Genomic DNA, 16,837 nt, shown 5'->3' with positions numbered 1-16,837 from the left:
TCTTGCATATTAAATCTCCCCTTGACTCTGACTCTGTATCATGGCAGCCTCTGGTCCATGGCTTGTATATGGAAGGAAACTCGAGTCTTTACTTTTGAGCCTTTAGTCATATAATTCTAAACACATTACAAATAATACTGAAGTTGTTTTTACTTCACTGTGGGTTACTAATGGGATTTTACCAAAGATCATGACTTTTAATCATATTAATATTTAATCAAGCAATAAACATACCTTACTGCAAAACTCAAAGCCAATAGAATTCTCTCTGATGATGACTTTTCTATTAAATTGACAAGAATTTCTTTTGCTTTATCTCATTATTATAAAATTGGGGTAAATGTCTGAGTGTTCAATTCCCAGTAAGTGCTCTAAAGAGCTTCTTCTTAACTTGTCTACCTAAATTTAGTGAAGTATCGTAAATTGAACTTTAACAGCTTTTCCCAGAGCTTTGTTTCTTTAGAATAACCTAAAAAAAACCTGAACTTATTAGATAAAGGGTTTCAAAATAAGACGAAGGAAAAGTAGTCAATTGTTAAATTTAAGTGCTTGCATTATAAAATATTGAAAGTAAAGCAAAAACAACTGTGCCATAAAAGCAATGATGATTTGTATAATATTGGAAAAATTAGCCCAAAGTGAAGGCATTGTGCTTAGATCGTACTTAGGTATTTATTTTATAGAAGAAGGTGGGACAGGGGCAAAGTTGCACAGTCACCAGACCATTTCTTCCTCCCAGAGACACAAACAGACATTTATCAGATCATCCCTCCACCCCTGTCGCCTGCAGCCATGACGGGATGCTACTGGCTGAGTTTTGGCCAATAGTTTGTGAGGAGAGGTGATAAGTCACCTCCAGTCCTTGTTTTCAAAAATTATCCTGTAATATTTTTCACGCTTTCTACCTCACCTGCAGTAACCTTGAAAACCGCCTCTTCCAGATGGTGTAGCTTCAAGAAAAAGAAGCCTGGGCCCCTATAGCTTGTAAATGTGCTTTCTTCTATTAAAAATATTTATGAGACACAGCTAACCAACTAAAATTTCTTAAAATTATTTTATAGGTTAGTTCTGTCAGTCACTGTGAAGTCAACTAAAACACATCCTTAAGTTTTCTTTTTGAAGATGTTCTAAATGGTATCCTGGTTGTGGCAGAGCTCATTTCACTAATCAGACTTCTTATTTTTGTCTTTTACTCTGTTTTGTTTTTTTCCATAATTAGGAAATGGAATTTACAGCTAACTAAATATTTTTCCATGTCGAGTAAATATGTTTGTGTGTATATGTGTGTGTGTGTTTTGCCAGAGCTAGGGCATATTGCCTATCTCACTCCAGGCACTGGTGTGGCTTTTATGGCTTTCATTGTGAAAGGAGCAGCCCTCGTCAAGGACTCAGGGAGCAACCCTAAGCACATAAGAACCTCAGCACTGCTGGTCCTCAGGCTTGATGGGGCCAGAGAATATGCTGGAGAGGGTGGAGGTTTCCTGGACTATCTCATGTCAAATATGGCATGGCACTTGTGTTGCTAGCAAATCTTCCTTTCTTTTACCATTTAGAGAAATATGATTGTTATTATTCAGCATCTGTCCTTAAGACAATACATTTTCAGTGGTTAGGTTGACAGAGCCATTTTTTGCTCAAAACATTAGGTCTCCTTGGTTTTGGTTTGCCTGGTTTTCTCTTCAGGCTGACTCTAAAGGAATGGATAGAACAATAATTATTTGTTCAAAAGGAATTATCCTCTAATATGAATGTTATTTATTCCTTTTATTCCTTCTAGCAGTGCACAATGATTTTTTTCTATCCATTTCAAATTATTAATTTATAAAATCAATAAATATGGATACAGCTCAATCTTTGCTGTCTCTTAGTTAAATTGTGTCCCACAATAGTCCCTTGAAGAAATGAGGAGGAGGTTTATGTTACGAGGACTCTAAGCAGGGGGTTGGAAATAAAGGTTCTAGAAAAGTATAAATGCTGCAATAGATTTATTAAGTACTAGTTCCAAACAAATGCCACGAAGTACAAGAATAATTGCCAACATTTACGCTCTTAACTCAATTTTCTACAGAAAGAACAGCTCAAAAAAACTATTAAAAATCCATTACCTGTTGTTTAAGAAGCAGAGTAACATTTTTCAGAATCTCCTTATCAAGCAATTGGATGCAGCAGGATGATGTACAGTGGGAGTGAGGGTTAGCCTGGCATTGACATTTTGCTTCTTAACTTAAATGATTAAACCTTCACTAAATTAGATCAAGGAATTTAATTTCTTTGCAAGCCTTTATGAATTTTCTCTAATACAGAAATGATCCGAGACAGAACACTCAAGAAAATTAAGCAGAGACAACAATAAAAAAAAAAATCTGCTTTGCACCCTATGGAGGGCACTCATGGACCATCAAACACACAGAGTTTCTTGGACAAATCTCTCAGTTCAATTTTCCAGGCAAATTCAGATTGGTTTGTTATATATTCACAGCACATTTATGGAGCAAGACTTGAATGGTGGAGCCAAAGCTAAAATGGAAGCAAGCACTCTTTATTAAGTTGTTGTAAGCACTTTTACATACTTAGAATCTAATCACAATATTAGTTACTAGATACTTTATCTACATCCGACTTGGGCAGAACTAAATCCTGACGGGCTTAAGGCGATGTAGTATCTTTCAGAGCAGCCAAAGATGAACAGTCCTTGGAGCAAGCAAGGTCAGAAAGCTATCAGGTCTTTCCCACTAAGGCCTGAACAGAAAGGTCATCTGTCCATGAAATGGGAGTGAGTGCCGCTCATAGGTCAACATGATCACTGGGAGCCCAGAGTCTGCACAATTTATGATCTACATAGAGATGCTGAGTGGCTTCTGTGGAGGTTTTAGTTCTTTCTCAAAAGAAAAATAAGTTTCTATTAGCCTTAAGGTCAAACACTCGGTTTGCTGTCTGAATGTTGTTTCAAGCTATTTAAATAAATGCACAATCTGAATTTAAAAAGCACAGGCCAGTAACAACAATCTGAGAACACTCAAAAAATTAAGTGCTCTAAAGTTCCACCCCATTTCCAAACAAACTGCCTACATTTAAATTTTTCCTGGAAGCAGTCTACATACATTAGGCATAATATAATCAGCACAAGGAAGACATAAATTTTCTTCAGGAAAGAAAAATAAAAAACAAGAAGAGCGCAGACGAGGGGTCTTCTCCCTTTAGGCCATGACTCTAAAGATGAAGGAAAACACACCACCGGGATAGAGCATATTAGCACATACATATGTAAACACATGTGTGCAAATTTAAGGAAGATTCTGTCTGTGAGGATTGAGAGAGAGTTGGTATATCTGGGCAGAGGGAAAGTCGTGGAAGAAGAAAAGTAGCATCTGTGAAACTGTTTTTAGTATTTGGAAAATTAGTGAAAATGGCATGTTCCCTCACTGAAATGCCACCAAATTGATACAATAAGGGAAAAAAACACAACCAAGAAGCACCTAATGCCTAGAATATTCTACAAAAACTTGAAAACTTCAGTAGTCAGCAAGATTCTTTTCGATTAGATTCATGTACGTCATTGTAATATGTTGGCTGCTGCAACTTATGAAAATATTAAAGCAGTCGTTTTCATAACATCTTTTATCGCATTACTCCTAGTTTTAAAAATTAACCAACAGTTTTGTATTTAAAAGAAATTGTTGAAGAAAAACATGTTTAGGGATTGTATCTAACCAGGGGAGTCTAAAGCTAACTGATATGACAAATGGAACTGCTTAAAGTAAAATAGCTATTCATTCCCCTGTAGCTGTTAGTTATATTTGAGTGATATGTTTTAATATCCAAAACATAGATAGTATACAATCTACATATGTAAGAAAAACATGCAAATCAGTAAAGTAATATATACAGCTTAAATTCTTATATATTTCACAAAAAATATGGTAATGGAGATTGAATAACAAATGGCAAAGCCTCATCACTCTCAGAAGTGACACTAAAGAATTTGATAATTAAGACTTCAAGATTAAGTGGTAACTAATTTATCAAGCATTGCTTTTCATAATATTTTTGGTGAGAGAATTAAACTGAAGTGCACTGAATTTCTTGGCTGCATAAATTGAGTCATTATAAAAACAGCCAAAATTAAGTTTTGTTATGAAATGTTTTTAGCTATTTGAGACTGTAAAGTAGGGTAATGTGTTAAGTTTTTATCTGCCTTTATTAGTTTCTCAGTTCAGTCCAAAGGTAAAAGGTGATACCGAAAGCCAATGTCATTCCTACGAGACATACTATTGAACTTTGCCTACGTTGCAAAATGCTTGAAACGCTTGTCAGAGTTGTCAGCCTCTACTTATTGGGATGTTGGAATCTGAATTGAAGCAGGAAAATGAAGTGAAAAATGAATGGCTATATCATTTTCTTTCTTTACAGTTCCAAACATGAGCTCAATACAGAGAGACAAAGAATTCTCTAGAACATCAAAACCCTGTAAATCATGACATATATCTCTGTGCCAGCCACTGATAAACTGCCTAGCTCTCCTGATGAAAGTAACAGATATGTCTCTCAAAGCACCGAGACTGAGGAAATCACACAAAACAGCCACATCTAATTCCAAACCTGACACTGGAGAGAGCGGTATTGCTGTTTCTTGCTTTTGTCTAAGTGAAGGTGTGTGCAAAGCATACATTTTCAAACAATCCTAGGGATTCATCATCATTTTATGTTTTCAAAAGTTTTTCAGCGAAAGATGTTTGGTAGTATCCTGCATGAACTCGAGTGTTTATTTCAGGACCTTTTCCTTTGATTTCATTTAGCTATTATTGCACTTTAGTCAACAGACATTTTTTATCTGAAGTTTAATTAAATCTATGGTCACTGGGGGCTGATTTTGCATCAATGTTCCTCTTCCCAAGGTCTCCAAGCCACCTTAGGCGTCCCTGAAACATTCTCAGTTAATGATACCTGCCAAAAGGATATTTTCTCACAACAGAAAAAGCCAAATTATTCAATATATCATCTTAGGCACACTGCCAAATCTTCCGCTATTGTGTTGTCCTTGCCAGTCCTTAATAATGAGCCTTCCCATAATATCTGCATCCAGATGCTAATTGAAATATCTTCCATTTTTAAATATGGTTTGGTTATCTTTACAAATTAATTTTGTGAACCATTTGGTCACTTTTGTAGAAATTATGTAACTATTATTAAAAATATCACAACATTTAAATAAGCCAAACAGAGAAAGATAAATACCATATGATTTCACTTATATGCAGAATCTAAGGAACAAAAAGAACAAACCAATCAAAAACAGACTCACAAATATAGAGGACAATCTGGTGACAGCTAGAGGGGAGGGGGATTGGGGGACTGGGAGAAAGGGGTGAAGGGTTAAAGAAGTGCAAATTGGTAGTTGATAGATGGTCATGGGGATGGGGACCACGGCATAGGGAATGCAGTCAGCAGTGATATAATGGCTAGGTGCAGAGCCAGAGGGAAGATAGAGTAATCAGAGAGATCATTTCATAAACTATATAAATGTCTAACCAATGTACTGTGTACTTGTAAGTAATAATGAAATAAAATTTAAAAAAAGAACATTATCATAACATTTAAAATGTTTTCAAATTTTGTCAAAATTTAATATTATTATATTAAATATTATACATTTCATATATATAACATAGTTTAATAGTTAACAGGTCAATGCAAAGGTTTTGTGCCTAAAAATTAAAGAGTAAATGAAATATGAAGTATGATACATATTTATTTGAAGCAGAGAAAATAGAATCTGATAACAGTCACAAAATTATGGTAAACTTATTTCCACATTTCAGTGTAGCTGAAATTTTATAAATTTTTGTAGATTTTTAATTTAATGGATTCGTCTATTTTACAGATTAATTAAATGCTATATCACTTGTTCTTTAAAAATCTATTTCAAATTATTCTATATATTAAAATAAGTTCAGTTGATATCTTTATCGCAGAATATATTTTAAGTTTTCTTTTTTGATCACTAAAACGTTTCCAGTTGCAAGTAACAAAAATTCTAACTCAAATTTACTTAAACAATAAGGAGGACTTAGTCTAGGTCATTGCGAGTCTGGAGATAGAACAGCTTCTTCTGGGTTCGTTTGGTCTATGAAAATCAATAATATTATCAGTAACCTTTTATTGTTGTTGCTGCTGTTACTGTCCTCTTTACTGCTCACCTGCCCTCCCTAACCCCTCCTCATCTGCCTCTCTTCCCTTCCTTTCATCCTTCCTTCCTTCCTTCCTTCCTTCCTTCCTTCCTTCCTTCCTTCCTTCCTTCCTTCCTTCCTTCCTTCCTTCCTTCCTTCTTTCCTTCATTTCCTCAGTAGTGTCAGCTTGATCCAACAGCTGGCTAGCTGGACCCCATTGTGTTGGGATTTTCAACAATGATTTCAGATGTCATACCTGTGTGCTATAGTATTCAGAAAATTTTCCCGCCCCCACCGCCCCGAAACCTCTTGTGCTGGCTGGTCTTACTCAGACTGACTGTTTTAATTAGATTCTACACTTGTCAATATTTGTGGCTCTGAAGATCAAATCCAGCTCATTATCTTAGACTTCAGCTGTATCAACCACATCAGGCTCACTCCTTGAACCAAAGGGTGTCAGTTTCTTGGAAAAATATGGGTTCAATTGGGAAGGTTTGACTACCTAAGGGAAAACTAGGGTAGTTCTCAGGTGAAAGGGAAATGGATTTGGGAAAACAACTAAAAACCCATGAAAATAAATGAGACTCATCACTAGAAGCTTTCTTGAGAACCAAAAAGACTATAAAAGATGACATGATAGTCTATCTCCCATTCTCCCAGTTTCTTAACCATTTTCATCCTCACTGCTTCTTTTTTTTTTTTTTGCCACAAACTTTTTATTCGATATTAACTTTAGATTTACAGTGAAGTTGTGGAGATAGTACTGAGTTTGTAAAAACAACATCCAATTTCCTTTATTGGTTATATGTTAATATTGATATGATACATGTGTCACAATTAATTAACCATTATGGATACATTATTAAAATCTATATTTTGTTTAGATATCCTAAGTTTTTTTCTAATGTCCTTTCTGTGCTCAAAAATCTTATTCAAGATATCATGTTCACATTTAGGCTCCATTTCTACTTAAGTTCCTCTTGACTATGACAGGTTCTGAGACCTTCCTTGTTTCCTCAAGCTCGATCTTAACAGCTTTGAATCATCAGGTATTTTTAGAATGTCTCTCAACTTGAATTTGTCTAATTTTGTTCTCATGAGTTTTTGGGAGGGAGATCACATAAGTAAAGTGTCATTTTTATCACGTAATATCAAGGGTATGTAAAGTCAAAATGACATCGCTTTTGATGATAACTGTTGATCACTTGGCTGAGGGATGAGATAGTATTTGTCAGCTTTCTCAGTTCTAAAATTACACTTTTTACTTCTTTTTCATGCTCTATTCTTTGGAAGATCATCACTATGTGCAGCCCACACTTAAGGATGGGGAATTACTTTTCATCTCCTTGAGGGCAGAGTATGTATAAAAATTATTTGGAATTCTACGAAGGAGATTTGGTTATTTTCCTCCTATTATCTACTTGTTCAAACATTCACATAAGTATGAACTCATCAGTATTTATTTTATATTCTGGTTTATAGTCCAATAAGACTTTATTTTACTGATCAAGTTGTTCTACCTTAGGCCAGTGGGATTTGAATTGGCTCCTGTTATGCTTTGAAATACCCCCTCTCTCCATCATTTTCTTTTCAAATTTCTATCCCAATGAAGTTTTAATCATTACTCTAGAGTGGTGGCTCTCAAATGTAATTGCCTGACCAAGAGCATCACCGATCTCTGAGAACTTGTTAGAAATATGGTCCCACCCAGGATTACTGAATCAGAATTTCTCAGTGTGGTAGCCAGAAATCTGTCTTTTAATAAATAAGCCATATAGGTGATTTTGATACGTGGGAAAATTTGAGAACCAGTGCCCTAAAGCATCATGAGAAGAAAGAAAGAAGAGAATATTACTGCATTTCACAGCAGATAATTGAAGAATAAAACAAGTAAATTATTAACTCATAAGCACTCAGCAAATATATTACATTTTGTATGAAATGTGATGATTTTTATTCTAAAGCCATTTTTGATTAATAATTTGAATTTCTCTCTTTAAAAGACTGTCTCTTTCGGTTTTAATTTAATTATTGCTAACTTTTGTAGGAGTGTTTCTATTTCTGTTAATTCTCTCAGCTTTATATCATTCAAATATTTTTTTACCATGAGGTTTTATTTCTCTTTTATATAATTATTTGTGAGGAACAAGTACTATGAATAAACTAAGTATACAGATGCTCTAAAAGTGAATATTAAACTATTGATTTTGCTAACCTAAAACTTCTTATTGACTGTGTATGTGTGTAATAGGTCTCTTGTCAAAGCTAATTAATATCACAAGAAAAATTTTGAGTTGCATTTGGTTTTGGACTAAGTATTGAGGAAGAAAGCCAACTTTTATTAAAAGTTTTCCATTGGGACTCAGATGAAATTTACAATTTATATATTCTTAGGTTACTTTTTCTGATATTTGTCTCAATTGTTTATATTTTATTTGGAATCAATATTTTGAATTTAAAATATTTTCTTACTGGTGTCTTCATAAGCTCCTTTCAGATTTTAAAATGTGAATATGTATATATGAAAGAAATAATTTATAGTGATATTTGCTTCAAACTGAAAAACAGTATTATTCACCAGCTTCAAATGTATATCACTAGCTTTATTTGCAAAGGCCTTTCTAAATTTTCCACAGAATCTAAAAGATTAAAATATGTATGATAAACTCTGATTTTCTAAAATATTGAACTTGTCCTTTTTTATGTCACTTTTATATTATTCTTCATATTTAGCTAAGTTGTAGAGTAAAATATAATGGTTTTATAAGAGCTTTGTATTTCTACAAAGGAGATAATTTATGGTGTTGGGTTGTCTTTTCTGCTGCCAATATGGTCTTCGACTAGGTTTTACGTACTTATTTTTAATAAGTAGAAAGAAAATACATATTTAAAACGTATTTTTGAGTTGAACTTCATATTACAAAACCCAAAAGCCTATATCATAAAGAAAAGGATCCTAGCATTGATTAGATCTGTTTCCGACTGCCTGAATCATACCTCTCAGCTTCTATACACAAACACAGCTGCCACTGCCAAGGACTTCAGCGCTTCCACGTTCAGGCTGGATGGTATCCGACTGCCAAAGGAATACATCAGTCATTACACAAGATGACTCACACCATCCACATCTTGGCAGCAAAACACTTATTGCTAACAATAGCATTTCTCTGGAAAACTTTAAGCATTAATGCATTTCTATTTTTATTCTAACCAAAAGCTCTCAATTAGGAAAATTGTCAACTCTTCCCACAACTGTATAATAAATCTGGGCAGATTTTAACTATAATTAGAGAGTAGATTTTTTTCTTTAATAATGTTCTACTGATTTGTTCACAAACACCAAAAATTATTGCCAAATCATAATTCTCTTGTTATGGTGTACTTGGGTTTGGATCTTTTTTGGTGGTTATTTGTAATTAAAAATATGTTGATTCCATTTTTTTGTTAATTATTTTAATAAAAAAACATTTAAAAAGGACAAGAAATCTTTCATTTGAATGGTAAATCTGACACTCAGAAGATTTTTAAAAATTAAAATTTTGTCCCTTAGATGTCTTCTTTCTTTTGTATTTAACAAAATTTTACAATTAAGACTAAAAGCAGGGCTAGATATATAACGTTTTTCTATATTTCAAAGAAAGATATATTTGACCTGTTCTTTACCTTTTGTTTCTTTTTGATGTGACTCTTTTTAAGTGTATAGTGGTAGTTATTTTAAAATTAATTGCAGATCATAAAAATGCATGACCTTATACTGAGTATAATATATTGTGTGCCATGTTTCAGATACTCTATTATTTTAAAGATATATATGTATATGTAACATTTAAATGATCTCTGTAATAATTTGAAATAATTTGAAACAGTTCAATTTATAAAAAAGAGAATGAAAGATTTTAGAATATCTATTATTCATCAAAGGACATTTAATGGTTCAATTCAACTGTTATAAAATTGACATAATAGTCGATAATGAGCTCAAATTGTTAAGGAAATACAATGCCTGTGAATGTTAATATGGACCAAATAATGGCATTTTTTTTCAGTAATGACTGTCTAATCTATTAAATAATATTTCAATAAGTGAACTACGTTCCAAACTTCTGAACATGCGTGGACACACGCCCACAATTGAAACTGCTAAAAAAATGAGCTTGATTTAACATTAAATTGTTTAATATGTATTAAACGTATTAAGTTGTTTAGAATAATTATTGTTAGAAGACATATAACATGTTAAAATAAAATAACAACAACAACAACAACAATAAACTCTACCAGCAAAACTAATGCAAAGGATATTAAAGTTGTGGAATATCTATGTTTCCCACATTTCTGTTGTGACACAATCTTATTGATTACTTTCCCAGGTTTTATTTTGGTTTTATTTGGTAGTCCCAGGAGTATCCTCAGTTATGATCAACCTGACTTAATTTGATTACATGCTTAGGAGGTGGTGTGTAAATCTTGGGGAAAATTGTATCTGGGTCTAGAATACGCCGTTTCCAAAGTTTTAATTGGTTAACGCATTTCAGGTGAGCTTTCTCAGATGGCGTTCCCTCTACTAACAGTTTACCAAGTATTTTTCTTAAATTTTATTGTATTCATTATTTAAAGAGTATTTATAGTCTACTCTAGGAGAGTCAAGAGTCAAGAGTTGTTGGTCCATGTAGTCATAATTCTATGTGATTGGCATAATCACCTGGCTTTTTCATGTGAATAACCAAGATAAAATATTTATTAAAATATTCTTATGTGACAATTATGTGTAAAAAACACAGTGAGACAACTTGCAAAAGACATTCAGCAATCATAACAACTTATAAACTTGTTCATTTGAGAAGCTTCAGGAAGCCCTCCTCATGACTGCATGATTCTTCATTACGTGATTCTTGCATTTGTCTGATTTTCCAGGTTCATGTCTAGAGTGACCTAATTGTAAAATTAATGTCCTGTTCTGACACAGTAGGATTAGAATCGCTGTGTTTATAGAGTTGTAGATGTTGTACTCTGAATAGTGGTTGCAACTGAAGCATTTTTAAAGAAATAGTAAGTCATAGGAGAAAAGCAGGTACATAGTCACATCATATATATAACAGAATAAATGATAGAAAGCACCTTAGCCAGTGGTCCTCAACCTTTTTGGCACCAGGGGCCACTGCTCCTATGAGAATCTAATGCCTGATGATCTGAGGTGCAGCTGAGGTGGTGATGCTTGCACTGGGTAGCAGCTGCAAATACAGATGAAGCTTTGCTCGCTCACTCACCTCTCACCTCCTGCTGTGTGGTCTGGTTCCTAACTGGCTACCTTCCGGTACTTATATCCTTGCCTTACACTGTTCCATGCCAATGTGTGAAATTCTCTCTTCAAAAATTATTTTTGGATGTTTAAGACAAGCCTAAGAGTCAAGTTATACTGATAACTTGAGTTTCATACAGCTTAGCTGAAAAATAGTAATAAAGATGCTTAGAACATGGGTCTATACTAGTGCCAGTATATACTTCCTTACTTCTACTGCATTTATTAAATAATTTCTAGTTTAGTAAGCTATCAAAAATGCAATAAGAGATGTCTTAGAAACACACTGATGTCTTCTTTTGCTGCCACCAAATTATATTTCTGAAAGCTTTTCTCTTCCTCCCCTCAAGCCCATGTAGACTTAGTAACCCTCTGATGCTTTCAAACAGATTTTTAAATATATATATATATTTTCTTCTTTTTCTGTTCTGCTTTTGTAGTTCCACAGTGGTGGTGGTGTGTTAAACAGAACATCTACAAATTCTCTATATAATTCTTTGTATGGTGCTCTATAAACATGAAACTGCTTTAAGTAAAATGTAAAATTGAACAGTTCTTACAGAAGAAGATAGAAAATGGAAATAGCAGTAATAAATTGTATTAAATTGATTATAATCACAATGTGTTTTATTTATACTGCTCGCTACAATTTTAAATTAAACATTCGAAATAATTAGTGGAATTATGTATAGCATTTGGTAAGATTTTACTTAATATACCTTTTCTTGGTCACTTATCTTAGCACACTAAATTATTGATTTTTATTGCTACTCACATAAATTTTATTTTCTTAATGTGTTAAATGTTGACTTTACATATAGTTTTCAAAGTAGAACATTAAATAAGCAGTCTGCTGATGTAAAACCATTAAATGTTTTCAGATACACTTATGTTTTAACTTTAATTGGGTATTTTTGAGCATCAAAATGTCATATATAAATAATATAGTAATTTTTCTTTCTCTGATTGATTTGTTTCTCTACTTTGTCATTATAGTTACTAGGTGATTATAGAATTGTCTCCTCCAGGTCTTTTGACACTTTTAGAATGTAGTCCCAAAAAGTATGTTTCTTTTTACCTCAAGAAATATCCAAGGCATTCAATAAACATTAAATGTGAGTTGGTAAGAATAATATCCAAAGTATGAAAGGATATCTACTTTTATATTTTCAGATTTCTGTTCTGCAGTTTTCCCTTACATATTCCCCTTACATATATTTCCATTGGCAAATCAATTGTTTTGGAACCGGATCTTTTTAACACTATATAAGAACTCTCTGGCCATGAATTAGTGATACAGAAGGAAAAAAAAAGGAGCCTCAACAGACATTATAGCTAATATCCAGGAATTGTACTAAGGTTTTGAAATTATACTGGCAAAAAATATATGGTTCTTGTACTCAAGGAGCTCACTATCTAGCAGATATAAATGTATGTAAATGAATATGCAATAGAGTAGTATAAGTGCCATAAGGAGATATTGGAAAATATTTCATAATAAAGAAAGTATCATATGTCCTATGGAGTCTTTTTAGCAAATGGTGAGTTTTAGTTATGTTAATCAGAAAAAAATTCTGACATTTATAGAAAGAAATGAGCCTGGAGGGGTACATCTGCTCAGATCAGTTAATAAAGAGTTTCGAATGACACACAAGATAATATTTTCATCTGTATTTATATTATATTCCTAATTAATGGCTTTATATGTATATATATGTATATATTTCTCAAATCTTGATTTCTGTTGATCCCTAATAAGCAGTATTTCAAGGGAAAGAGTCAATGCTATTTCATGAAAGATTTATTTGTTAAAATGAATATTGGAGGAGTCTGTGAGAAAACAATAGTTCTACTCATCTATCTGGGTGAATTTTGAGGCTATTAACAATAATAGTATTACTACCAAGCATAATAACAATAATCTCAATTTAGACTCATTTGAAATAAGATCTCATATTTAAACAATACCATAATATAGATATTATTTCCCTAGTATTATAAAGATTTGAAAGCATAGAGAAATACATAAAAAGACTAAAGTAGCAGAGCCAGAATTCAAACTTAGATCTGTCTCTCTAAAGTAAAATAGAGAGAAAAAAATGACAAGTTGAATTTGAACATTTTAATTTTGAGAAGGGTTTGAGACTCTCATGTGAGGTAAAGAGGCTATTAAATATTTCGTTTGAACTTCTTGAAAATGATTCCACACAGATTTGCTCTTCAATATCATGTAAGAGGCAAGTAGAAGGTTGGGTTGTGTGTTTGAGAATGCTCAGATTATTCATGTAAAGAATAATGAAGAGGGCAAATACAGAGACTTTACTAATACAAGCATTTCATAAACAGTTGGGGGAAAATGAGCAAAGAAAGGATAATGAAAGTTAAAATTAAAAGATTAAGCAAGCTGGAAACGTCATCTCTACAGTCTGATTTATTTGGATATTTGGATTCTGGCTCTACCACTTCCTAAGCCAAGAAGAGCCTCTCTTTCAGTGACAAAGTTAATTTCCAGAATTTTTATCTAGCCGTACCTGTCTCCCATTAAAAGATATCCTATAAAAATTGGCATAAATGTTCTGTCTGCATGTTACCATCTAGAATTGAATTGATGAAGTTATAAATAGTGCAAGAAAGTGTATCTCCAGAATCTGTTGCAGGAAGTGACACCCGACGGAGGAAAATTTGGATGCTCAGACAACTTTGTTAGAGGAAGCAGAATTTATTAGGCCAGTGTACAAGCTTGGTCCGGTTAGCTGATTATGATTTATGCCCTAGTAGTGTTCCATGCAAGGGGCATTCCTTTGTCTGAGGGTCTGTGTGCACTGGGAGGGAGAGTTTCTGGCAGAGACTGCAAGGGGGAAGGAATTCAGGACCACCAGTTCTATCTATTTACAGATTATTAGGCGTGGCAAGAGTTTCCAGGAGGCCATTTAAAGATCTATAGGGTGTGGTTAACCTATAACCGCTGTTACTCACTTCTGCAAGCCCTTTTCCTTTGCATTTTTTGGAAGCCTCCTCTCTTAATACAATTTATCTATTTAGGGAAATTTCTAAAGGGTTTGATAATAGATTAAATTTACTCTTCTCAGTCAAGACTTACTTCAGTCAAGGCAGAAAAAAAATAAAAGAATCAATGTAAAACATAGACATGTATTTTGGTTGAATCAGAGGTAACATTGAACTCTTACCTGACTGAACCTTCTTAAAAATTGTCTGTATTCTGTTGGAAGCCAAAGTGTTCATTAATTATCAAGAACTATTTGATGTCACTTAAGCACTTATTTTGAAAATGTCCCTGTTTGAATGGGACTGACCCAGAGACTTCATAGGAAGGGATTTGAACTTAGTTTATATTAAGGTTCAGACATTCACAAATATGTCTCATAGACTGAAGAAGTACTAATAGATTCAACTCTGCTGGAGGATAAACAGTGATATTGATGTGTAAATTGTTCAGAAGGAGACAGAAGACTGATGCAGTGATCCAGAGAGACCAAGGAAGCAGTGGTTCCAGGGACATTATACATTATAAGTCCATGTGTAAATTGTTTTGTTTCCACGCTGCAATCCTATCAAATCCCACAGACTGATGAGGTCTGGGAAAATCTATACTTCCATTTAGAGTAGAAAAAAAAGTTGTTTTTTTTTTTCATGCATTTTCTAAAGTTTTCAAGCCACATAGTGATACTCAGGATCTTTTTTCCCTAGACAAAATTAGTTATCTTCAGAGGAAGACTTATTTTACAATGCATTGCACTCTGTTGATTCTGATCTACTAGAAAACAGTATGGTTTATCTGATTACCATACTCTTTGGAATGCAGTGGGTGAGCTGCTTCATATATGAAAGTCAATAACAGATAAACTATGTTGTAAATGAAAATAAAATATATTATATTATTTACTCTTTAGTGTTTAATCTTGCCTTAGGGTGCCTAGAACTCTTGGAAGTATTTCTAGAGCTCTTAAACCCCAGGTAAATTGGCCGAACCATCCTCACCCTCAATCAAATATAAGTTATAAAATGTTATGAGCTTTTCTGAATTAAGTAGACTGCAATTTTCCCCCCTGTTTTTGGTTGTTAATTACTGACTTCCTTCCATTATCAGTGTGTTTGCTAAAGTGACCATTTGTAATTTCTACTGCTTCTTCATCTTTTTGTCTTCAATACATTTCTTTTCTAATTCTTTCATCTCCTGGCCTTTTGGCTCAAAAACAAAACAAAACAAAAAGTAAAAGAAAAAAACCTGTTTTATTGTCTACAAATTTAGATAGCCAAATTTTTACTGCCTACATATAGAGAAGAATCTTCCCATTTACCTGTAGCACAATGAGGATTTCTGCATTATGCTAAAACATTACATACTGCCAATAGCTCAATTATATATACTTTTATAGTTCATTATCCAAACCATCTCTCTTGCTGAGAAATCCAGAAATTTAGCTATGCCTCATTGATTCACAGTAGATATGCCAGTCTTGATGGGGTTTTTTAAAAAGAAAAAAATAACAGAATTAAAAACAACAGCACTCATTTACATATATACTATACTGGTGTTCGTGTCTGTTGCTTTATTAGCCTATTGAATGCTGTTGTATCTGTCTAAAGAAGATTCTGAAACTAAGTTTAGAATCTGATTTCTGTGTCTACCAGTTGGCTTTCCTCTAAGGTAATCTATTTCTGTTTGCAGTTTGTTCAACAGACTACAGCTGTAAATGCACAGGAGAGCCCCTGGACTTTTAGAGTCAACAATATTTTGAACTATGTGCCCTTGTTTCTGATGTGGATGTATTAGAATATAGCAGTATCATTAGAGAATATTATCACATTACCCAAGCAATTAAGATTTCTCTAGAGTCTTTGATACATTTAAGGATGAACATTATTAATTTTACTATGATTATTATAAGAATTTTATTTGCTTATAATCTGAGTGAATCACCATTCTTCACCTTCTTTAATATTTTTTTAATATTTCTTTAATAGTTTTTACACAACTGTGTCTCTCATGATTCCATTTAAAGAAAAAATACATTTCAAAATATTTATATCATGCATAATCCATGATGTTTGATTTATGACTCAATAATCAATACCTGGAACATAAAATATCCACTCATAAATATATTTTAGAAACTATTAATTACCTTTTACATAATTACAGATTCCAATTGATCTGATGAAATTTTCTTTCTGATTATCACTCAGAACTTGTCAATGAAGTTATATTTTTTAAAATCTCAGCAGCATAGATGAACACATCTTAATGTGGTATCAGGTAGGTATGTAGTAGCAAAAACTCACAAAAACTATTAACTAAAGCTATTTTAAGAAAAATAACTTTATAAAAATCCCAGTTATCTTTGACATA

The sequence above is a fragment of the Rousettus aegyptiacus genome, unplaced genomic scaffold (assembly GCF_014176215.1).
Source record: "Rousettus aegyptiacus isolate mRouAeg1 unplaced genomic scaffold, mRouAeg1.p scaffold_m13_p_4, whole genome shotgun sequence".
Taxonomy (NCBI): domain Eukaryota; kingdom Metazoa; phylum Chordata; class Mammalia; order Chiroptera; family Pteropodidae; genus Rousettus; species Rousettus aegyptiacus.
The sequence above is the reverse complement of the archived record's forward strand: the minus strand, read 5'-3'. Positions refer to the sequence as shown.